Raw genomic sequence first — 23,365 nt, forward strand, 5'->3', positions numbered from 1 at the left:
CACGTGGAGGCGTTCCAGCAGAAGAGCCAAGGCAGCCCAGTGACAGAAAGGAGAGACAATTCTGCAAGGGTCAGAGACCGTCTCCTTTCCCACTGACAGGGAGAAAAGAGGACTGTCACTACAATAACTAAAGGAATATTCAGAGCAGAAAATGATGCCAAGTTAGCAAGGCTAAGATCCATTTAATAGAAGGTGTATGTGTTCCTTTCTTCCACTGGGTAGAGCTGTCAGAACTTGAGATTTCCACCTGACCTGCCAGAGTCATTCAGATGAATATTACATTTGTTCTCCTCCATATGCACTTCTATGTTTTATGGTCTTTTACTGCCTCACCATTCATTCTGGCAGAGTAAGAACCACCTAAATGCTGCATGACATATTTTGACAACCTTTTGATGTGTTGTAAGGATCTCTGTCCACTTGCCAAGCAACCTTTAAACATTCCAGGTCTGAGGCACCAGCTGGAAGAACTGCTGCAATTCCAAGCCTGGGGCAGCCTGAAACTCCATAGGGAGAGTCTCTAAACATTTTTATCTAATAAAGGGTTATCTCTGAGGTGAGGGAGCTACTGAAACTTGTTCTCAGCCAACAACTACAGAAGTGATGACTGACTGCTCAGCAGAGTCACTCTCCTAAAGTGGAGAACTAAGATGTTGTTAGGACAAGGATATTTAATATATGACTGACTCCTGCACAGGCTGCACTCCATAGATGTGCTAGGGAAATCCACAGGCTCAGTCACTAGGTCTGTGACAAATGCTTATGTGAGCAAAGCTAAAGCTACTTTGAATCTATACAGATGACCCAGCTCTCTTTTGGTGCTCAGAGCAGAGCAGGAACAACTTATAGAAAGATACAAATAAAAACCAGAGCATTCCATAGGCCTACACCCGTGGTTAACCTGAGTGCTCCAAGCTCAAGGGACAAAAATACAACATGTAGTTATCTCAGACCTGTAACAGAAAAAGGAATCACATCCATATAGGTGTTTCCTTAATTCTATTAATTTAAATTACATACCAGGTATGATTTAATGGAATGTGATAGAGCCAGAGAACCACATAAACATATTTATTATGACCCGAAATCTTTCTATTCCAAAGAAATGTTTTCAGAATCTGTTAATTTTACAGTGTGAAAATATTAATAGACACATGTAATTTATCAGAATAGAGTACTGTAAGACTGGACCAAAGGTTCTTAAGAGATTACACTGATTAAAAATCTCTTTAGAGATTACACTGATTAAATATGACACTTTAAAGTAATATGAATGTAAATTTATATTCTGAAACTGAATCTTCTGGGAAGTCCCAAATATTCAGGGGACTTTCCCATGAATAAAGTAAATGTTTCCTTTTCCACCCTATAATGAAGGAGAGCAACTGTCAATATTTAAAGATTTTTTTAATGGTCTTAAATGTTAAATTAGTGACCTGAATTTTATCATCCATTTGCAATAATATAATAATGATAATAACAATAAGCCTGAGGTTTAAATAGCATAGGTCACTTCAGCAAAATACTGTACACTGAAAAGGGTCACATACTGGAATCCCAAAGTGACACATATCACACTCCCTTTCACATCATTCTTCTGTTGCAGAGAACTATCAAATCAGTTGGGGAACTTAGGGCAAGCATGGAGTTTCAGGTATTTATAAGCTGCACACTTAAACTTGACATGAGGATTTTAGGTAGAATTTGTGTCCATTGAGATTTTGTCTGCTGGTGAGAAGGGACAGCTCCATGGTTAATGTTTCTAACCCACTTCTGAATGTCAGTGGCTAAAGCATCAATTCATAAAAAATATCACTTGAGATATTTACGCTGCAAGCTTGACAGACATGAACTATATAAACAAACAGTACTCATTCTGATTGATGCTTGGAACGTATGTGGTATTTCTAGAGTTCAACCCATAGTATAAAACCATGAAATTTTATAACTTGGTAAATATTGCAAAGTCTTGTTTAAAAAAAATCAGAACACTTCTAATGAGTTCAGAAAGAAAACACAACAAAATGGATGTTTCAGACCAATGCTTTAACTGTTTTATTAATAAGTATCTTTAGAATTGGTCATCTGAAAGTAAGACTGAGTTATTCACACAATGCTGATAATTACCAAATATCAAGTCAAGTCTCTGAAAAAAAACCAAAAAACCCTGCAAAGCAATATAATTTGTTTATTATTATTATTATTATTATTATTATTAAATACCTTTGTTTAATTTTTAACAGGCACTTTAGAATGTTTTTTGCTTTAATGCCCTCTAGGAAGTGAAAACCTTTGCATTCTTTCTGAGGTTGGAGTGCTAGAGTAGAGTATGCCCAAGCATGCACAAGAAAAACAGCACTTCCTTACAAACCTTGCCCTTGTCAAATTTCTGAATGCATCCTATTCACAAAATTAACTGCAACATTAAAACCAAAAGATTTACGTCTTAAACAACAGCTTAGACTTGGAAATACTTTTAAATCCTAAAATTGCTCTGGCTTTACTAGTTTTATTGAAAACATTGTTGCTTGAAGGATCATCAGACTATGTTGCTTAATGCACCAAAATTAAATCTATGACCCAGCCTCTCCCTAAAACCAACTGAAATGCAACAGTGATGAAACTCTGTAGTAAAATAATTCTGCCTAACGTTATCAAGCAAGTGGATTCTAGTTTATTTTTCATGTATCTTTAAAATTTGCCTGGGCAGTGCAGAAGAGCCTTTTAAAGGAGAAAGATCACTCACATGTCTCCCAAGCAGATCTACTCTGCAAAAGCATCCTCTCCAAAGAAAGCATAATGTTTTTCAAATACTTTACTGGAGTTTAAGACTTCTATTACCTGTGAGCAACATGACTGTCCCCATAGAACAGGGGTGTGATTTTGCTGGTAATGCTGAAGGTTTGCAATGATCCAGAGTAAGCAATGGGAGCCACTGATGAACCAGAAAGGACAAGAGAAAGGACATGTTTCACACCAATGTGCTGCACACAAAAGAAAATCTCCATTTTGCTTTCTGCAACTACAGTTTTGCAAGCACTTCTGCTGGCAGCACTGCCAGCTCAGGCTCTGGTTTCCTCTAAATTCTTTCTTATTTACACCTTTACACTTGTCTGTGAAGCTGTCTAGTAAATGGGACCAGGCAACCAATTTGCACTACAGACAAGGAAACACAACTAATTCCTAGCCTGGACCAGTTCTCTGATCCAGTTCACAGGCAGTCATACTGTGAACAGAAGCAGGAACAGGGAAGGTGGAGCCAACTCTACCCTGCTGCAGCAAGGCCTGTCAGTGAAAGCAAAGTAAATTAAGTCATGGGTATAAGTGTCACAAGATTGTGGGAAGCCAACAAAGATGCTGAAAAAACCACCTTTATTCTGTAACTTGATTATTGTTGTGATGACTCTTGTTAGGAGTGGGAGGCTGGAAACAGGATGAGTATTTTTTATATAATCAACATTAGCTTCTGAGGATTGGGCAGAGATGTATTTTTCAAACAGCCATGCTGCTGACAAAGCAGGTATTTGCAGTAGGTAACATACTTCTTCCTCTCCCCAGTCCAGGGTAACGTGCACTGGTTACACATCCACATTAACTTTACACTACAACTTCCAGGCCAGTAGTTTCAGCCACCATGAATTGTTTCACAATCTGGAAAACAGGCCAAGGCAGTTATCAGTTTGTAGCAGCAGTGGCACTACAGTGAGCTCTCTGCCAAGTGCCTTGGGCCCACTGACAGGATGTGCACCCAAGGGCTGGACCTGGACCCTTCTGGAGCTTTGCATCTCAACTCAGGCTTCATGAAAGAGATGTTATACATAATTCTCCCCTGCTGAATGGGCTTCTCATAATGAAAAGTACCTAAGAGGTACACTGATCTAACCTCTTGAGAAGACTGAAATCTGCCTCTGATAAGGAACAGTTAATTCAATCACACAGGTATCACCAAGCTTTTAAAACATGGAAACTTTCCTCCTTTGGTTCTTTTTGTTGTTGCTGTTTATTTTTCGGCTTACTGTGTTCTTAGCTTTCCTAGCTGCAAAGACAAACTCATGTGGCTCTGATCACTATGGACAGAGTCCAACTCTTCCTTCTTTTCTCCAAGTCATGGATATGCTGCCATTCCCCAAGATGGGTCTGCTGGCACAGCTCTCTGCTGCTGAAGGTAGAAACTGTGTACCCTTCCTTTCTTCCCCTACCGTCACTGCAAAGCACTGGCGTTTGTGCTACCAGCACAACCAAACCTCAATCACCAACCAATTCGGCTCACTCATGCAGGAGAAAATTATCTACTAAAAAAGCACAGTTCTCTCCTGGGTTAGTGATTTGAACCGGGTTATTAGGTTTTGTATACAATTAACACCACAGACAATGTAAAGGGATGGTCCAACACCACACAGCCAGAAGCAGGAGGGAGAGAGCAAGACTCTGTCTCCTGAGAGCCACATAAAGTTGTATCAGCTCAGACAAAACCACAGCAACAGATTACTTTTGTTGGTTATACCGTGGCATTAGTACACAGTACCCTTTCTCACACCTTCCCTGTCTTTTATCTCCCAGAATTTTCCTATCAGTACAAAGGGAAAAATGGGATGAGTTTCACAAAGAGGGCAGGGGTCCTACACCTACAGTAATGCCCTGGGCTTTTTTTTCAAGAGAAGGAAAGCTTTCTACAATCCAGAAAGGTGTAAATTTACAAAGCCTGCTCATACTGTATGCTGCTTGGAGAAATGGACAGGCACCAGTGGATTTTGAGACCAGGCCAGCTACACACAGCCAGATGCTGTGTCATCAGGAAAAAAAAGGCAAGAAAATAATGCTTCCCATCCATTATTTAATGGGGTGTAAAAGATGATGACAGAGATTTTACAGATGAGAAGAGATTTTAACATTCAAGCCCAAGGAAAGGTGCAAGGGGAAGTAAAATCCAATTGATACTGGAACAGCATAGAGAATGAGAGATTTAGGGTAGCACCTATAAGAAAAGTGCATGTAATACTGGGCCCCAAAATGTCACAGGAGATGGTGGAGTTTCTGCAATAATGATTAAAATATTGCAGAAAAAAGCTGCAGTGAACAGCAACAGGTGAACTTAAAATGTGAAGAATAAAAAAAAAGGAAGTAGAGGAAGTGCACAGAGAACTTGCTAAACACACACACACACAAAAGGTGTTTCAGACAAGTAAATAAGCAGCAGAACAAATCAGCTTAGTACATGACATTGAAGTTTGGGAACAGCTGTTACTCATGTTCATTTGCTCATGGTTAGCACATGTAATAACTTAGCTGAATGATCCAGCTCTGTGGCAAGAACCCCAGCAGGATCTGTGTCATCCAGCTTAGTTATAAACAAAGCGATAATTTAAAAATTGTTACAAAGGCTGCATTTTCTCATTTAGCAGCAGAGCTGATTGAGCTGCCCTTATCTCCCTGCTCATTCCAGCCCCATCCCTTCCCCTGATTATGCTGGTACAGCTCCTGTGCAGCCATGCAGCAATCAGGAGGGGGGATGATCCAGGTGAAAATGAAGCAGGCTCCACACCTCTCAAACAGCTGAACCATTTCCCCAGGCAGTAGCCCAAGGATTTGTGAGAGTGCAATGGAAAAGACATGGAAGATGCTTTGGCTAGTATTATTACCAAAAAATGCTATGAGGAACTATGCTTTCAGTTCATCAGCCAGGAGATAAGCTTCAAGAATTCCCACATTTCTTAGGCTATCTGTTCTTTTGTAAGTTTGGAAATCTATCTGAAAAAGTTTCTGCCTAAAGAGGAAAATACAACCCAGCTTTAGTTCTGCCATGTGCAGGGAAAAGGAGTTTTCATGATAACCTCACTGACTAAACAGGCTATCACTGAACACTTAGAAGATTAGAGATTTTTACAAATCACTTTAACTCTCCCCTCCAAAAAGTGTGAAAGTATCAAGAACAGAGATTTTTACTTCAGTTTCCTGAACCAACATAGGTTCAAAATAGTTCACTGTAAGGCTTCCTGCAACTGTGTCTCAAGTAGCTAGTGTAGTCTGTCAGAGAACAACTGAAATGTAACAAAATCCAGAAAAGCAATTGGCAGGACACTCCTATCTTCAGAACTATTTTTCCATCTTTCACCTAATAGTCTTTTTTTAACAAAATATCAACTCTCATAATACTCTTAGGACAAAAACAGGAATGCTTATTATCTTAGTATAATATCCTGTACCTCTCAGCACTCTACTCAACAATCACTGCAAGTAACTAACAAGTATCAGTGCTGCTTTAAACTTGTGTGTATGTACATGTTAGGTAAACATATACATGCATCCAAACAGGAACAGAATGTTTGGATACATCCTCTAAATTCTTTATCCTCTCACCTTAAAGTGGCTTTTCCAAAACTGTGTTTTCTATTCTTTCCACTTGACACATAATACTATAAATCCAGCACTGCCAGACAAAAACAGCAGCAGAGAATTCTTGGCTGTTTTTGAGTGCTGCTTTTACCTGAAAGGTCAACTTGAGCCTGGCACATTTTCACCTCCTGTGCAGCTGACAAGGCTGTTTCAAAAATATGGAAAGCTGGAAGGTGTTGTATTTGTTCTCACTCACCTTTTTTAATTGCAGTGATCTAAAAGCTTTGAAGAACAAAATAGGTATTAATGCCTCCATTCTGGGAGATGTACATAGATGATTAATGGCAGGCTGCTCAGGTTTTCACAATCACTATGAAATATGAGCTCAGACTGCAGATGAGGCAACACAATTTTTGGTTCAGTAAAAAAAAATAAATCACTGCCTTATCATGAACTTCAGCTGTATGCAGGTAGGTAGCAGAGAGAGCTCAAAGGAAATTGGGTAGGGCTGTTTCTGTAGATGAGGATTGCTGCCACATCCCATAAAACTAACTTTAGTCAGATTAATGGCAGAAAGCTAACACGGCCTTCTCACTGCACAAAAGCCTTGAGAGGTGTGGCATGAGTAACTGATCTCCACTTGCTTCCAGAGATCCAAAAATAGAGGTGAAGTGTGAATATCCCATTTGTTTCAAAACGGTGCCAAGAAAAATTCCCAGTTGGGGCCTTGTCTCCTATCAAACTATGCACCTACAGTGCACTTAGGCAAGAAGAGGCTGCTTCTCACTGCAGCAGAACAGCTACTCTGCAGAGTAACATCTACAGGTGATTTTGTATAGCAAGAGCTGTGCTGGTGCAGGTTTCCAAGAAACAGCCAGATAAATGATTTGACAGTCTAAATGAGATGTTTCTAAATGCTCTGTATCAGCAAACCCCTCTACCCTTTTTAGACCTTTGGGGAGTTTTTTGTGTTGGATTTTTTATTTGTTTGACTGGTTCTTTACCTTTTTTACCCAGAGTAGTAGACACACATATCACCAAACCTATGAGAAAACAAATAAAATAGATGCAGACTGTTCAGTGCAGATCCAAACACCATATTGAGAGCACCAATCTGAATACTGGTGTTCTCTCAATTAAAGCATTAAAAATGATTACACTCTTCTTTGCTACATGCAACAATTTCATTTTGGGTTACATGTAAGTGATGCTTAGCAAATGCACAACCACTTCTCTGTTCCCTTGTCTTCCTGACCTGTGAGGGGACAAAGCTGATGAGGAAATGCAGAGATCTGTGTTTCAAGACATGGATCTGAGAGTGTTCCACTCTATTATGAAACTGAATGAGATTTTTTTCTAAAACTACAAAAAACAACAAGCAAGGATTTTCTGTCCCATTTCTGTATTTACAATGTAGTGCGTATTCCATCAAACCAAGAATGAATGAAATACACCAACAATTGCACTCTCTTTAATCACTATCAACAGCTACATTGCTTACTGAAGTCCTCAGATGTCTATTAATCACTTTAAAGTTTAGAAACCCTCTTCTCATGTTGGTATTACACAGTGAAGTGATGTAGAGCATCTTTGGCCTTCATTTCAAAAGAAGTGGTGGAAGTGAGAGAAAACAGAAATTCACATACAAGGAAGTATACATGTGAAGTACAAATATCCATTTCGAACAAAACCTATTTCAGTGACTTCATATTTTACTGCATAAATCCACATTTGTTGATACAAGGCAGAAAGGAGGCAAGCAGAGTCTCAAAATTCCTGTATTCTAAAATCATGTTTAGTGGTGGTCAGCATGGGACTAAACAGGGATACATGATATTTCTAAGAAGTCTCTGGTCTTTTATTTAAGAAATAGGAAACATGTTTCTAACCCCAGGGAGGGGAAAAAAAAAGACAGGTGTTATTCCAGAAGCAGATTGTGAGCTGGCATTCCAATATTTAAGAGAAAGAAACAAAAATTTTAAAAATGTTTCATGAAAAAAAAAAATCATATGACCATGTAAAACTTTTTATCCCTGTATACATTTAAGAGGTGTAACAACCTTTGCTTAAAAAGTCTGCCAGGTTGTTTTTGCTTAATACTGTAACACAAAAAACTGCAGATATCCAGGATTTGAAAGTAGAACAAAGTAAAAACACAGTCTTCCATTCTAGGCAAAAAAAGAGAGAAAAAGCCCCCCAGCTGCAGCGAGGCAAGGCTGGTGTAAGGTGGAAAAAGGCATTTGAACTGACATTTGCTACTAAAGCTGGGATAGAGATCAAATCCTGTTCGCTGTGCAGCACCCAAGTCTGTGGAAAACTGGCAAAAGCAAATCCCAAACCGAGATTTACCAGCCGCAGCCCGACTCAAGTTCACTTTGGGTTAAAAATACTACCGGGGAGCAGCAGCGCGGCAGGAGGGAACCGTATCCCTGTTACGTGACCTGCGCGCCGGCTCGGGCTGCGCCCGCGGTGCCGCCCGGAGCGCGGTGTTGGGTGACCGGCACCTCTGCCCGGCGCGGCCTCCCGGAGACGGAGTCACAGCGAGCCACCGGACCGAGCGCTGCCCCGGCTTCCGAGCACAGATTTTATTAAAAGCTTCTCGTTACAGAGCCGGGGAGCGCCCCACGCACTCGTGTCCATCACGGCGGGAGTCTGTTTGTTTATCCGTGCGGCGCGCTCGGGGCGCCGGGGAAGCGGAACTCCGGCGGGCGCGGGGGCCGCGGCGGCCCCGCGGGAGGGACCCCGGAGCCCGGCGGGGCCGGGGGCGGCAGCGGGGGAGCGAGAGCCGGAGCGCACACGGCGGGGAGGGGGCGCGGGCGGGACCGCGGCCGCCCCCCGCCGCCGCCGCCGCTCCCCCTCGTCGTCGTCCTCCGCCGCCTCCTCCGGGGGCCGGGGGGCGCGGCGCCCCTTCCCCGCCGCGCTGAGCGCCGCCGCTGGCTGCCGACAGAGCCGCCGCCGCCCGGCCGTGGCGGCCGCCGCCGGGCCGGCTCCCATCCGCCATTATCCTTTGTTCGCGGCGCGGCGGCGGCGGGGATGTTGCAGGGCTCGGCTCCATCTTTAAGGCGGGCGCCCCTCCCGCGGGCGGTGCGCGGCCGGGCCCCCGCGTCCTGCCGCCCGGCGGCTCCCCTGGTCCCCGCCGAGCTCCATTTCCTTCCCTCCCCCCCGCCCCTGTTTGCTGGGCGCCGTCCTCCTCTTACCGGTTACCAGGCTGCTCCGTCACTGCTTTCGTTCGCGCCTGGGATCTCGCCGCAGTTTTATTCTCTCCCCCACGTAACACACCGCGTCAAACTACACCTCCGCCGCGTCACTCACACACACAGGCGCTCCCAGCCCGGCGACAGGCAGGCAGCGGCCGACTGAGGAGCGCCAGCCAGGGAGCAAGCGCCGAGCGCGCCCGGCCCCGCACGGAAACCGCCGAGCGCTCACGGAAAGCGCCGAGCGCCCGCCAGGCGGCGGGAACGGCCGAGCGCGCCGCCGGCCCCCGCGGAAAGAGCCGAGCGGCCGCGGAAACGAACGAAGCGCCCCGGAGGGGGAGGCGGAAAGAGCCGAGCGGGCGGCGGGAAGGCGCGAGCGGCGCTTCCGCCCCGGGGCGGCCCGCGCGGGAAGCACCGAGCGGGGCTGCGGGGGGGGGAGGGGGAGCGCGCGCTCACCCCCCCGCTCCCCCCGCCCCGCCGTGCGCGCGGCCGAGGCGGCCGGAAACTCGCGAGCGCTCACGGAAGCGGCCGAGGGGCGGCGGAGGCCTCAGTTTCAGAGCGGAGTCACCGAATCCATCAGGTTGGAACAGACCTGCGAGATCGTCGAGTCTCGCCTGTGACTGAACACCATTATGCCAACTAGATCATGGCACTGAATGTTTAAGTTCTTAAACACCTCCCGGAACGGTGGCTCCACCACCTCCCTGGGCAGCCCATTCCAATATCTAATCACTCTGTGTGAAAACTACTCCCTGATGTCCAGCCTAAACCTCCCCAGGCTCAGCTTAAGAATGTGTCCCCTTGTCCTGTTGTGGGTTGCTTTGCTGGGAAAGGAACCGACCCTCGTGGCTACACCCTCTGTTGAGGCTGTGCTGAGAGCGAGAAGGTCCCCCCGAGCTGCCTTTTCTCCAGGCTAGACCCCCTTCCCTCGGCCCCTCCTCACAGGAATTGTGCTCCAGCCTCTTCACCAGCTCCACTGCCCTTCTCTGGACACACTCCAGCACCTCAAAGCCTTTCCCGAACAGAAGGGCCCAGAACTGGACACAGCTTTCAAGGAGTGGCCTTATCCGTGCCAAGTACAGGGGGACACTGTCCTGGTCCCGCTGGGCACACAATTCCAGGTACAGGTCAGGATGCCACTGGCCTCCATGGCCACCTGGGGACACTCTGGCTCATACTCAGCAGCTGTCAACCAGTGTCCCGGGTACTTTTCTGCTGAGCTGCTTCCCAGCCACTCTGCCCCAGCGCATAGAGCTGCACGGGTTTGTTGTGACCCAAGTGCAGGACCTGGCACTTAGTCTTGTTGAACCTCATGCCACTTGTCACCACTGTTCCACCCTGCCCAGATTACTCTGCAAAGCCTTCCAGCACTTCAGCGGATCAGCACTCTCACCCAGCTTGGTGTTGTCTGCTAATTTGCTAATGGTAGACTTTAGCCCTCACCCAGATCATCAGTAGGGATATTGAATTGAACTGGCCATATGCTATCCTTGGGGACACCACTGGTGACTGGATCCCAGCTGGATGCAGCACTGTTCACCACCACTCTCTGGGCCTACCCATCCAGCCAGCTGTTAGCCCAGTGAGGAGTGCACCTGTCCCCATCATGGGCTGCCAGCTCTTCCAGGAGTATGCCATGGGAGATGGTATCAAAGGACCAGGCTGATGCCATGGGGGACCTGCTACCCCCAGCTCTGCAGGGCTCTATCCCTCCATGGGCACCCCCTCCCTGTGTGCCCCACTGCTGGGGCCGCTGCCCAGATCCCCTTCCTCAGCCCCCAGTGCCACCCCAAGACCCAACCACCCCCTCCCTTTGCAGGCACCATATGGCAGGTGAGGTGCCATAGCCAAGCCATGCTGCCCCTCAATGCACCTCGGCTTCCTGGTGTCCCTACTGTGCCCTCCCTGTGTGGTCCTTCAGGTTATTCCTCTAAACTTTCCTCTGCTGCCTTGTTTTTACTCCAGCCTATGACTCCCATCCTGCTGCCTGCCCTCTCTGGCCCTGTGGCCAGCCCTTGTAGCCCAAAACCAGGCACAGGGTGACTGCTGCTCCACCATGACACAATATCCCCATGGAAAACCCCAGCCCTGATCCACTGCCCCGACCAGTGCTGGAGGTGGCAGAGGTGTGGCCACCAGGCACCTAAGCTATCAAACCACTACCCAGTTCAGAGTAACTAGGGGCAAGGTGGGGTTTGCACACATGGCACCAGCTCCCTGCATTGCCAGCTCTCCCTCAGGAGGGACAGAAGTTGGCAGCACAGGGCAGAGCACCAGATATGTGTTTGTGCCTTGCCAAAGAGGAGCAGCCATGTGCTGTGGTCCTCAATCTCATCTGCAGCCCCAGTGTGATGTCCGTCACTGGGGGTTTTAAATGCTGGATAGGTGAAATGTTTCTGGGAAAGGTTTCAAAGAGCTGCTGCCACCAGGGAGCAGGGAAAGACCCAGCGGTGCTCCAGCCAGGTGAGTTCCCCTCTTCTGTTCACAAATCCGGCTGAATGCACTCAATCATACACCCTGAAGAATGGACTGCTCCAACTACAACCAACGATAAAAACTGTCTGTACTCAGAAAAGCAGCTTTTCATTTCCCAAGGCCTCAAGATGGCACTACATAACAAGATTTGAAGCTCCAAAGCCGGTTCATTTTTGCAGCTGGCCCAGCACGACACTGCTGCCAGGTGCACTGTATGACATGGCATTGCTGTGCCATTTAGTTCAGCTCGTCTCCAGTTTCATTTTCTCTAAAAGGTTGAACTGATTTTACTTTGCTGAGTTTCGTCTAATTCCCCCCAAAATTACAAGAGATGGTGCAAGGAGCAATAACAGCTGTACTTTGCCTTAGATTTTGTTGATTACAGTTATTCTAAAACAAACCATTGATATTTAAAAACAAAAAAAGGCATCTCAGGTTAAACAGCTAAAACATTGTTTCATTGCCAACGCGTGCTATGGCTTGGGCCACAGGTCATTTTCTGTTTGTGCTGCACTTTTTCCCTCTGCCCTGCCTGCAGACAGGAGCTCCAAGGTTTCAGGGCAGCATTGCCCTGGCTGCCATCAGTTTTTGCTCCAGCTGTTGTAGACCTCTGCTGTGCCTTTGGCTCATACCCATTCCTGTCTGCAGTGTATGGCTGACATAACTTTTGGAAATTATTTTTCCTTTTTAGAGTCTGCTAGGATGTGAAAATCTCCATACACTAAATAGGTCTTTTACAACTCCTTTTGGGAGCAGAATGTTTCTTCCACTTAAAGCTTTTGAGACAAGCAAGAAATCTAAACTCAATGTTCTTGATTTGGTCCATTCATTGGCGGTGAATGGAAATGCTTCTCCCTCCGAATCACCATTAGAGGTGAAAAAGGCTTGTCTTACCATCACATCCTTCTCATTTCACAGGATACTGAGGTAGAGGGCTCTTTTTGAGTGTTTTGACATTTGAACTCTAGCCCCATTGCTCAGTTTAATATTTTAATGTGTGTTTAATAAAGTATCCTCTCTGCATTTTGTTATCATATACAGATGTAAATTAAACTAGATAATTAAAAATATGTTTTAATTAGTCTCAAACATGAACATTTTTACATTTTGCTAGAACTTCTGCATTTCCAGAATTGATTCCAAGATCAAAGTAAAGGATTCAGCCTTTGTGCTCCTTTTATTAATAAAGTCCTTTGTGTGAGAAAATATTTATTATGAGCAGAACAAATATAGCCATCTGAGTGTCTCTTGTTTGACTCATGGATTTCTTTAGCTGTTTTCTCATCCTTCTCTTTGCCCTTTATGTTAATGTTTGTATTTTATCAGCTTTCTTTGCTCACACGAGTGACAAAAATCACGCATTTACCACCCATACATGTTTCCCAGAAACTTAATTTCTTGCCCCTGTGCAGCAAGCCTAAAGAATCACAGCAATCAGAATTTAAGTGAATAAATTCTGGTCCTTGGAAGGCAAATAAAGTGTAATAACCAGATCTCAGCATAAGGCTCCCATCAGAAACCTGGGCAACACTCCCAGCCTGAGTGATGGGAGTGCCACTGGTGTTTCTCCAGACCAGGCAGGGCTGCCTTTATGCAGCTGCACAGCTCCATGCGTGCCCCTGATCCTGCTGCCCCTTTGGGGCCGATGGCACCCTGCTGACTCTGCCAGTCCTGCTCTCACAGCCCCCCTGGCAGCTCCTCAGCACTTTTCTGAGAGTCTGCCAGCCCACTGATGAGTTTGCACAGGGCATCTTGAGCAGTGGCTATGTCTCTGCCAGACAGTGTAGGCTCCCCATATAACAGCTCGAGAGAGCAATTGATGTCAAACTAAAACAAATGCCTCCGATAGGCCAGGTGCCTGAAGGGTGTTAAGATTACACCCAGTGTTGTGTATCTCCATCTCTTGCACCGTCACAGAGGCTTAAACCATGGATGGATGTGAGCTGGATTCATGCTTACTTCATACTGGCTCGGTGGCAGGGCTATGTGATCTCACACACAGCTGCTGTGGAACCTTCTCACAGCTGTTTAGCACATTCCTCATTCCCTTCTGAGCAAAATCGGGGCACTAAGCCAACTTGGAACTTCTTTGGGAGACGGAACAAAAGTCTGAGTTGCAAAACCCCCTATCTCACTGACATTGACACCTTCCTTTCACGGATGCCTCTTGGGGAATGTGTAGAAAATAGGATAGGAACGATGTGCCAATTACCTACGGAGTCCAGCAGGGAGAGGCTGACTTGGAGAGTGAATTGGAACGCTCAGCAGTTTTCTTCTTCATCAGCAAAAGTTTGCTCGACGATGAGTGAAACCCAGCAAGATTAATTACTTTTCTTACAATTAAGCCTCAGAGGCAAATTCATTAGTTTTCAGCTTCCAGGTTGGTTACCCTGGGCAGCAGACTCCTTGCACGCAGCATTACAATTGATGGCCCATGGCCCAGGGTCCACAGAGGCTAAGGAGTGACACGGAGCTCAAGAAAGGCTTGTGCTTGGCTCTCTGGTGTGCCAGAGTCACACTGCACATGATGTCGTCTGGAGCAGTCAGTGCTGCTGCACTGGCAGCATGAAAGACAATAATTACTGTGGAAACACAGAAGCACATCTGGTTTTAGTCTACATACAGCTGTAAAGACAGCAACACACAAGTATTTTTTGGAGGCCACGGGGATCTTTGAGAGTGATTTATAACAAAATAATCTTTTGGTATCAAGCACTCACTGACAACTTCTAGAGGACCACTGTGCTCTGCCAGTGCAGAAACAGAGAGTGTTTTGTACAAATATGACATTAAGCACAAGTAGTGCTGGGGAGGAAAGAAGGCAGAGAAGGCAAGGTGTGCTCTGGGGCTTTGCAGCTGCATACACTAATGGATATTCACCCAAGGAAATGGAGAGTATTTGCAAAAAATGAAATGTGGAGGGTGGCAGATATTACATTAGACAGTAAAGCATCCAGCACGTTTCACTGTACAGAGTATTGCATTGTGATTTCCAGCCTATACAAACTGACCAACTAATTTTAAAGCAGATGTAAGACACCTCTGTGATGGACATGGCCATTCAGAAGCACAAAGCTCTGAACTGGTGCTGACTTTCTGAGGACGATGAAGATAATAAAGAAGTGTTATTCTGAAATCCAATGACAAAGGCATGCCAGTCCTCCATTTTGGCCTCTGCTTCTGAGATAGATGGAGGCTTAACTCCAAACTCTCATACAGAGCAGTCTTCTATCATTTCACAGCCTCTCAGGATGAGCTAGAACTGCTTACTCATCAGGATATGGACAAAACCCTACAGGTTTAGTATCTGCCACAGAGAACAAGATTCACTGGACTCCCTGAGCACTTTATTACAGAACTAGGTCTAAATTCACAGTTAGCTCAGAACAAAGTAACTGATAATAGAAATGGTTTTTCAACATCATACCACTTAAAGTTAACGATCTGCAGCTCAGGCCTGCCCTTACTGCTCTCGGACATTCATCATTACTAATAGTAATAAATCTTCCTAGCCAAATACAGGCTTTACAAGCAGGCAGATTGCATGCTCAATTAGCCCAAGGAAATTGGTCACTTTGCTTAACCTCTGCTGTTTGAAATATGGAGTCCCACTGCTTCACCATCCTGCTGGAGCAGCATCACGTCTCTTCCACTGATGGAGCAGCCGGGGAGGGGAAATCCTCTGCCCTGACTGGGGGATTCAGCTGTTCCCCACCACGTCTCCTTGTGTGGAGCAGAGGACCTGCCCAGCTCTCAGGCTGCTGCAGCAGGGTTTGCCTGCTCTGGCCAGCACAGCCATTACTTAGGGAGCTCTGAGTGCTTTGGTTACATTCTGTGCTAAATAACAGCCCATTTCTGAATTATCAAATATCACCTCTCCCAGAAGCAGAGGCGATCTTTCAAGGGCAGGAGTGTGGGAACAGATAAGCACAAGCAGTTTTTTGACACTTTGACAGTGTGCTGTGTTTTGTAAGGGTAGCCAGAAAAATAAATCTGGCTTTTTGAGCCCACTGCAGAAAGCCCAGCCCAACCCACTGTCTGAACTCCATGCAGACTAGGAAAAAGTCTAGGCTCTCCCTTCAATCCATGAAAAATGCCACCTGAATATTTTCTTCCCATTATAGCTTACTTTTCTCTGTCTTCCTCATTAAGTTGAATTTCCTCTCACTTCGCTTGAGGCTTGTTTAACGATTTCTCATTTTGGTTACTTTGTTCTGAGAATTTAGACCAGATTCTTCACACAATGTCTTCTCATTGCAGAGACATGCTAGCTTATGTAACCCAGGCTTCTGAGGACCCCCTCTCCTTATCCAAAGATAAATGATGATGTGTGTTCTCATTAAAGCCCCTTGTCACCAGGCTGCCTCCTTTGCCTGTATCTCTGTCCCCTCTGACTTAGCAAAGGTGTGACTTAGGCTCAGCACTGCAGGGCCAGCTCAGATGCAGCCTGTTGGCCTCCCTCTTCTGTGCTGCTTTCCCTGCCTTAGGATCGACAGATGCTGGCCCTGCAGAACCACGGTTGTTGTTGTTGTTGTTGTTATCCCATCTTATGGCAAGTCCCTCGTGCGCCAGATGTCAGCAAAACTGCTTTGGGCTGAACCTCTAAAGGTCACATAAGCTTTAAAGAGCATCTTATGTTTTCCTGTGACAGATTGTCACACAGAAGGGAGAACTGCAATGAATTGGTGACCAGAGAGAGGCTTAGACATGCTGTAAATACCTGGTACCTCTCCAAACAATAGTGACTGTTTTCTTGTGTATTTAGCCCTTTTATCACATACTTCATGGCTTGTGGGCTTGAGTATGCTCAAAAACTCTCTGATGCTTCAAGAGCTAGAAAAAGCTATGGTTGGTATAATTAGCATTCAATAAGGTACCAGGCATGGCAAATATAATGTGAATGGGTTACTGACTTGGCACTGCAGTGTACCTGGGACCCTGCATGCCATGAAGCAATTGCTGTCATGTGGCCACATTGGCCCTACACACGAGGGAGAAGGAGTTGAGACTTCTCAGTAACACACCAGTTGGAGATGGGGAGCTTTTCCTTTCAAAGAAAAATGGGATTTCATCTGCTGCACATAGAGGAAAAAGCTGCTGGATGAGACACAGTGGAAGTGAAAGCCAAAATGAGAAACCAAACCAAACACAGTAAATTCTGTCAGGGTGAAAAGGGAAGAGAAGGGGAAAGTAGGGAATAATTCCTGGAAATGCCCTCAGCTTTGGCCCTAAGTGCCTACATTTTAAATCAGAGATGGATGTTGAGACTGGTATATTCTATATCATTCTGATGTTAAATACCCCATTTCTATCTGCACAGCCTGCTGGTTTTGAGCCTGTTCCTACCATATAGAAAATATTACTTAGACTGCACAATTTGAAAAAACTAATTCTTACCCCTCAAGAAGCTAGCAAACACTAATTTGGTGAATAATTGTGGTTCTGGAAGAAAGAGAAGAGCTGGTGTGTAGTGTTTGGTTTCAGTATCACTATCACACAGTCTTTGTTAAACAAAATTCCATGTACATTCAGCACTTCCATTTCTTAGCATGTCCAATTAGTATAAACTCAGGTTGCAGGATTTAGGGAAAGGAGGGAGAGGTTGCTTAAAAAGGAAAAATATAGTGGAAACATTTAAAAAATGGTGCAGGTTGATCTGAAACAAAATGCAGGCAAAAAAGAGGGTGGTGGAAGAAAATGATTACCATTAGCCCTCTTTGGTTTCCATAACAGGCGTGTGCTATCTATTACTAATTTAGCTGACGAGAGAGCCACAATTTCTTTAAAACATGCCAGGACTCCAGTCTGTCTCTCAGCCTGTAATATCCAAACAACAAATTGGGTCCCAGCTGGGGTGTGTTTATCAGCTTAAAAAGAACTGATTTTCTCTTCCACAGTCAGAAGGAAAGCATTGTCTGACAACATGGACCAAGATCAATGCTCTCCCCAAACTCCCTGCAAATGGGCAGTTTGGGCTATTGGATGGTCCAGATACTGATTCTGGCTCTGCAGCTTTAACTCTGCCCTGTTTCTGGCAGCCCATCACCATTGTCCATCCCCATCATCCATCCCACCAGCAGGGTCCATCATCACCTTTCATCCACCTCCCACATCTTCTGCAGAACTAATTACGCTTCCCTTCGACCTCTCTGCCCAGAGGCACTGGCTTAAGTGAAAATGAGTCTAAGCTGCTTTGAATCAGAAACAGGCAAGCAGGAAGTCTTGGTCCAGATAACTGGGTTTAGCCTTTTTGTGTGTGTGTGCTTATTCTTGCCTATTGTCTTTCAGGTTGATTTTTATGGACTGCTAACTATTAAAGCACAGTGATTTGTACAATACTTCCATTAGCCTCGCTATTATGTGTAGGTAAGAATGAGATACTGTATCTAATCACAAGTATTTATTTATCCAATGATATAACATATTTACTTGTGTGGCTATATAACATACAATTTAATTTGTTCTATGAAAATAGTGTGCCTTTCTTACTAGATTTGTGTCAAAGCATCTGAACATAAATTGGAATTCAAATAAAAAATCACATTACTTTAAAGTATTCTTATTTAACTATTGATAAAATAGCTCAGATGGGCACAGTGTAAATGACAGTAAAATTGGCATTTACAACAGCCCTATTAGACAAAAGGGAATTGGGCTGAGAGAAGCAAATCGATTTTTTTCTACTCTGTGCTTGAAGCAAAAACTGTGTAGAGAGGAATATACTAATTTAGAAAATCTTAGTCAGTTAATTGGGGTACAAATGTTTGCTTTCTCCCTCTGCCTGTCCCTCTGGGGGTGATCTCCCTGGGCCATAGGTGAGGGCTGTGCTGGGAAGTGGCCTCTAGCCCCCCCAAGGACCCTGTCTGCCCTGGTGTCCCCTCTTTGAGATGATGACCCTCAGTCCCACTGAAGTGACCCTCACATGCCACTGCTGGGAGCACACTCAGCAGCATTTCCAGCTCTGCCCAGGGCTCCTGGTGCTGCACCTGCCTTGTCTGCTGCTCCCCAGCAGCCCCAGAGAGAGCTGGGGAAACAGCCCTGGGATGTCTTCGTGAAAATCTGCACCAGAAACCAGCACCTGAAAAGCAGCTCCTCGCCTCAATTTATATGCAAAGCATCCTTTTTTTTTTTTTTTTTTTTTGACAGCCCCTGCTCATATCATACAGCTGTAGAAATGCTTGTTTCCTTCCCATTCTGCAGTTCCCCCAAACCCCAAGGGTACAAAGGTTTTGTGTTTCCAAGCCCTCAGCCACAACCAATGGTTGGCTGTGAGGTGCTCCATGGGTGTCCAGCCATGGGCTGTACCTGCTGCCCAGCTGTGGGTGTGGAGCCATGGGATTCACAGCACCAGCCTGGCTGGGGAGCAGCGAGTGGGAGCTGGCTCTGCCTGCAGGAAAAGTGGAGGCTACTGACTGCAGATCCCCTTGGCAAGATATCTATTGATTGCCCCCCTTTCCTCCTCCCTTAACTGGTAAGGTTTGATATAAATGAGTTGCCATGCAGAGCTATATACAAAAGGATATAATACAGTGGGGAAAAGGCAGAGCCAAGCATTTGGCTGAGTTTAGGCTGTTCTGTGCCTTTCCAAGCACGATAAAATTAACAGAATTATCTCTGTGTGTGCTAGTGCTTGTGGAAGGCTAATGGTGTCAAAATGGCAAAAGAAAATGAGAACAGGTTTGGGAAGGCAGCAGTGTTATCTCTAGATGAGAAGATTTGTGGTTTAATTTGAATAGCTTCACCTTGGAAAGATTCTGCTCTGAATGGAGAGTAAGTCATTCTGGGAGAGGAACTTTCCTGCCCATTTCTGTCAGTAAGAAGAGAGTAAGAAGAACAGTGGGAAGGATGCTGCTGTATCTGGATGCAGCACAAGGAGAGCTGATGTTCCTTAGCAGAGAATATTTCCTCACTTTTATTTAGCTCTGGGGCATAGGTGATCTCTAGCCCTGTGCCCATCATACCTGTCCCAATCTGCCAAATACATTTAGCTCTTTTGGGAACATAAGTACACAAGTAAAACCAATTTAAAGAACTAGTTTGTTTTAATTCATGGATGCTTTTAGCAGAGGAGGAACAAATTGGACACTACCTATCCAGGTTTCTTGCCTCAGTTTGGAGTTTCTGCTGAACCTCATCTGGATGAGTCTTGAGTTCTGTAAGCAGTAAGAGCTTTGTAGTTTGCAAAGCTGTAGTCAGGTCAGATATTACTCCTGACGTCTCCCACCACTGATTCCCATGGTGGACATGAGGCCTGCCCTGAGTTACAGCAGTTTTTGTGTTTCTAAGCTCTGAATTTCACCCTCCTCTCATTCTCTGGGCTTGTGTCACTGTCACTTTGGTCATGGCTACATCAACTACATGTCCAAGAAGAAGGTGGGATAAACATCCCAGAGATGCTTTTGTCTTTGAGGCTTGGCCACCCTCATTGTAACTAATTTGAGAGGAATGGGAGGGATCATGAACTGTAGAATGAGAAAACAATGCAACTCTGCACCATTTCAGTGCCAAATTTCCATGAGTTGGCTGACATAAACATCTCAGCAAGGCAGAATGTGGGAGCCATGGGAACCTGAAAATGCAAGAGAAAGCATCAAACTAGAGCACTGACTCCTAGTGAACAGAAACAAGCTGTTTCTGTAAGCACAATGCCAAAGCTCCATCAGAGAGTGCCAACCACAGTCCATGAGGAATACCCTCAGGTTGAACAGCTGCACAGGCCAGATAACCTGGGGCTGGCTTTATTGCAGAGAGCAGTGGGCTGGGTGCCAGTTACTTAAACAAGTTAAAATTTGGGTGATGGTGTCTGCTCTGTTAGGCATGCTCACATGAACTACCCCAGGTCAGACACCTCTGGGGAGGAAGTCTGGTTTTTCCCAGCACTGATTTCTTTGTGCAGGACTCCTGCTTGTTAAGGACATCTCCCTTAGCATGGACTGCTGTGCAGCCATGGGCCCATCAGTGCTCAAGAGCAGTACCTGCCATGCCTACATTTGGAATGATAGCAAGCTGCCAAAAATCCTGATAACACCATTCTTTGATCATTCCTTTTCCCATCATTTCTCGCATGTCATCTCTGTGGGGAGGTATCTCAGGTGATGGAAGGTTTGTAGGAAGAGGTGGTTTTTCTGATCTGAATATCTGGGCATATTTTGGTGAAGTCTTCCTCCTGTGAAGGCCTTGGTGAAGCTGCTGTGCAGGGGTGGCTGCTGAGTGGTCTGTGGGATTCCAGTGGTTCCAAAACTCCTCCATCAGCTTTTGCCACAGCAGAGGGTCTAACAGAGGATATCGCCTTTCCCTGCAGATCTGATCTTGCTTTTGGGATGGAAGACTGGGTTTGTGTGGCAAAGTCTTGGTAGTGGGGAGCTACAAGGGTGGCTTCTCTGAGAAGCTGCCCGAAGCTTCCCTTGTGTCTGATGGAGACAATACCAGTTGGTTCCATGATGGACGTGCCTCTGGCCAAAGCTGAGCCCATCAGCAAAGTCTGGTAGTGCCTCTGGGATTACACATTTAATAGCTACAGAGACACAGGTGTTACTGCTACAGGGAAGAAAAACTGCTGTGGAAAAAGGTTTGGTTAATCATTAGATTTTCCTGTGACTACCTGCAAGTAAAATCAAACTCTTGGGGTCCTGTTTAAGATGGCCTTAATGCAAGAAATATTGGAGTGCCATGCCCAGAAGTATGTAGGATGACATAAGTATCTGGGGTTTGGAACAGCACCATGAGAAGCTATATGTGTACTTTGAGTTACTCTGATAATTCTCTTTGAGTGTGCCACCCTGCTGGGACAACAGCATGATTTTTCTACCCAGCCTGAGACAGCTTCTGGGAGATCAAGATTGTTATTTTTTTTTCTCCTTTTAAATCTTTCTGAGCAAGAACTTATGTGCAGCCTGAGCAAAAAGTCCTGAGGCTGCAAATAGCAGAGAAAGGAGCTATAATGACCATATATGTTTAATGGCAGGTTGTAAATGACTGGTGATGTTTCAGCTGGAGGTCTTCAGCAGTGAAAGACTTGATCTCAGAGTGGTAGCTGCCACCCCTTATCTGCAATGAAACAAATGGAAAGACTTCTGTGTCTTTGCTTGATGCCTTTTTTATGTCCCAGGTTTGGAGATTTCCCTTCTTCCCATGAAGCAGACTGTGCTGACAAAAAGGAGAATGGCTGGCAGCCGTCTTCAGCGTGGGAGTCATGCTGCTAGTGCAGCCTGCATGTTCCCAGACTGCTCTCTGGGGCCTGCATTCTGCTGCCCTGCTCCCATTGCAGTTGGGAAGACAGAGCCAAGCTCCTTCACCCCTTGGTCCTTCCTAATTCCTTGTGTGGACAGTCCTGTCCAAGGGGATAACACTGGCCAGCTGCTTCAACTGAATATGGGTGCTGGTGAAGGCATCTGCTGTAACCTTGGTCAGACCAGGTCATATCTGTTCCCTTTATCTGCCTTCCTATCTTTGACCTTCTCCACCTGGATTTGTGGTCATAAAGAAAACAGTAATTTCTCACTGGGTGGGTTTTTCCCATGCAGTCTGGGGAGTCACACAATTTCTAACCAAGTCAGGAGAAAGATGTAGCTCAGATCACTCTAGATTGTTTAGCTGGTACAGACTCTCATGGAGTTATTTCACCCTTTCTAAAAAATTCCATTTCTATCCAATGCAACAGCAAAAAATTCTGTTTTGAAGAAAAAGCAAAATATTTTGATGCCTTGCTCTGTTGCTGTGAATGCTTTATGAAAGACACACTTCTGGGGATTTCAGATGATTTACCTATGGAGTGTTGATTTTGGGGTGGTGTCCATCCAGTGCAGCCAGCACCCACTCCTGACAGCACCAAGTGCTCTTCCCATGAGCAGCCAGGACAGGGGTCTGTCTGCCTGTGGGAGTTTGGGGGGCTGTGGGTTACCCAGTGTGCTGCCCCGGCACAGCCCTGCTGCAATGCATTATCAGGGCAGAGCTGAAGATGGCAGCAGGAATTTGGTTTCTCTTCCTGTATTTTGTCTCCTTGGGAAGCACGGCGCAGAGCTGCTGCAAATGGGGCTGTGATATGGGTTTAATGACATTGTTCCTGGGGTCACTGCAGAGCACCACGTGGGTTTGCAGTGCACAGCTAGAAAAAGAAGAAAAAAAATTCAAGGCAAATCTGCATGTGCGTGCTGGATGCCTTGCATACCCACAGGGCTGCTGGCCGAGGGGCTGGGGGCAGGTGGCTGGGGAGGGGGCACTGCCAAGGGTCCTGGGGATTGGGGCTTTGCCTTCTCTGCCAAGGGGCAATCACAGCATAAGATCTGCTTATATTCTAGCAGTAGGCAAAGGAGGGATGCCTGGTGCTCTGCCAAGTTTGCAGTCATGAGTGCTTGACTGTCAAG

At 45.8% G+C, this 23,365-nt stretch overlaps 1 protein-coding gene across 2 annotated transcripts in view; it reads right to left on the reverse strand.

Annotated features, from left to right (window-relative positions):
* CREB1 (cAMP responsive element binding protein 1) overlaps positions 1 to 9,913 on the reverse strand; it is a 40,077-nt gene extending 30,164 nt beyond the window's left edge. Inside the window, exon 1 of one of the 2 annotated variants that reach the window (XM_071434698.1) lies at positions 9,531 to 9,913. The gene's annotated coding sequence lies outside the window, so the exon portion shown is untranslated. The remainder of the gene's footprint in view (positions 1 to 9,530) is intronic. The other variant, XM_071434697.1, reaches the window with a different exon arrangement.
* Between the last annotated feature and the right edge of the window lie 13,452 nt (positions 9,914 to 23,365).

Source organism: Agelaius tricolor, unplaced genomic scaffold, assembly GCF_023055355.1.
Source record: "Agelaius tricolor isolate 1412-34295 unplaced genomic scaffold, bAgeTri1.0.p SCAF_10, whole genome shotgun sequence".
Lineage (NCBI taxonomy): Eukaryota > Metazoa > Chordata > Aves > Passeriformes > Icteridae > Agelaius > Agelaius tricolor.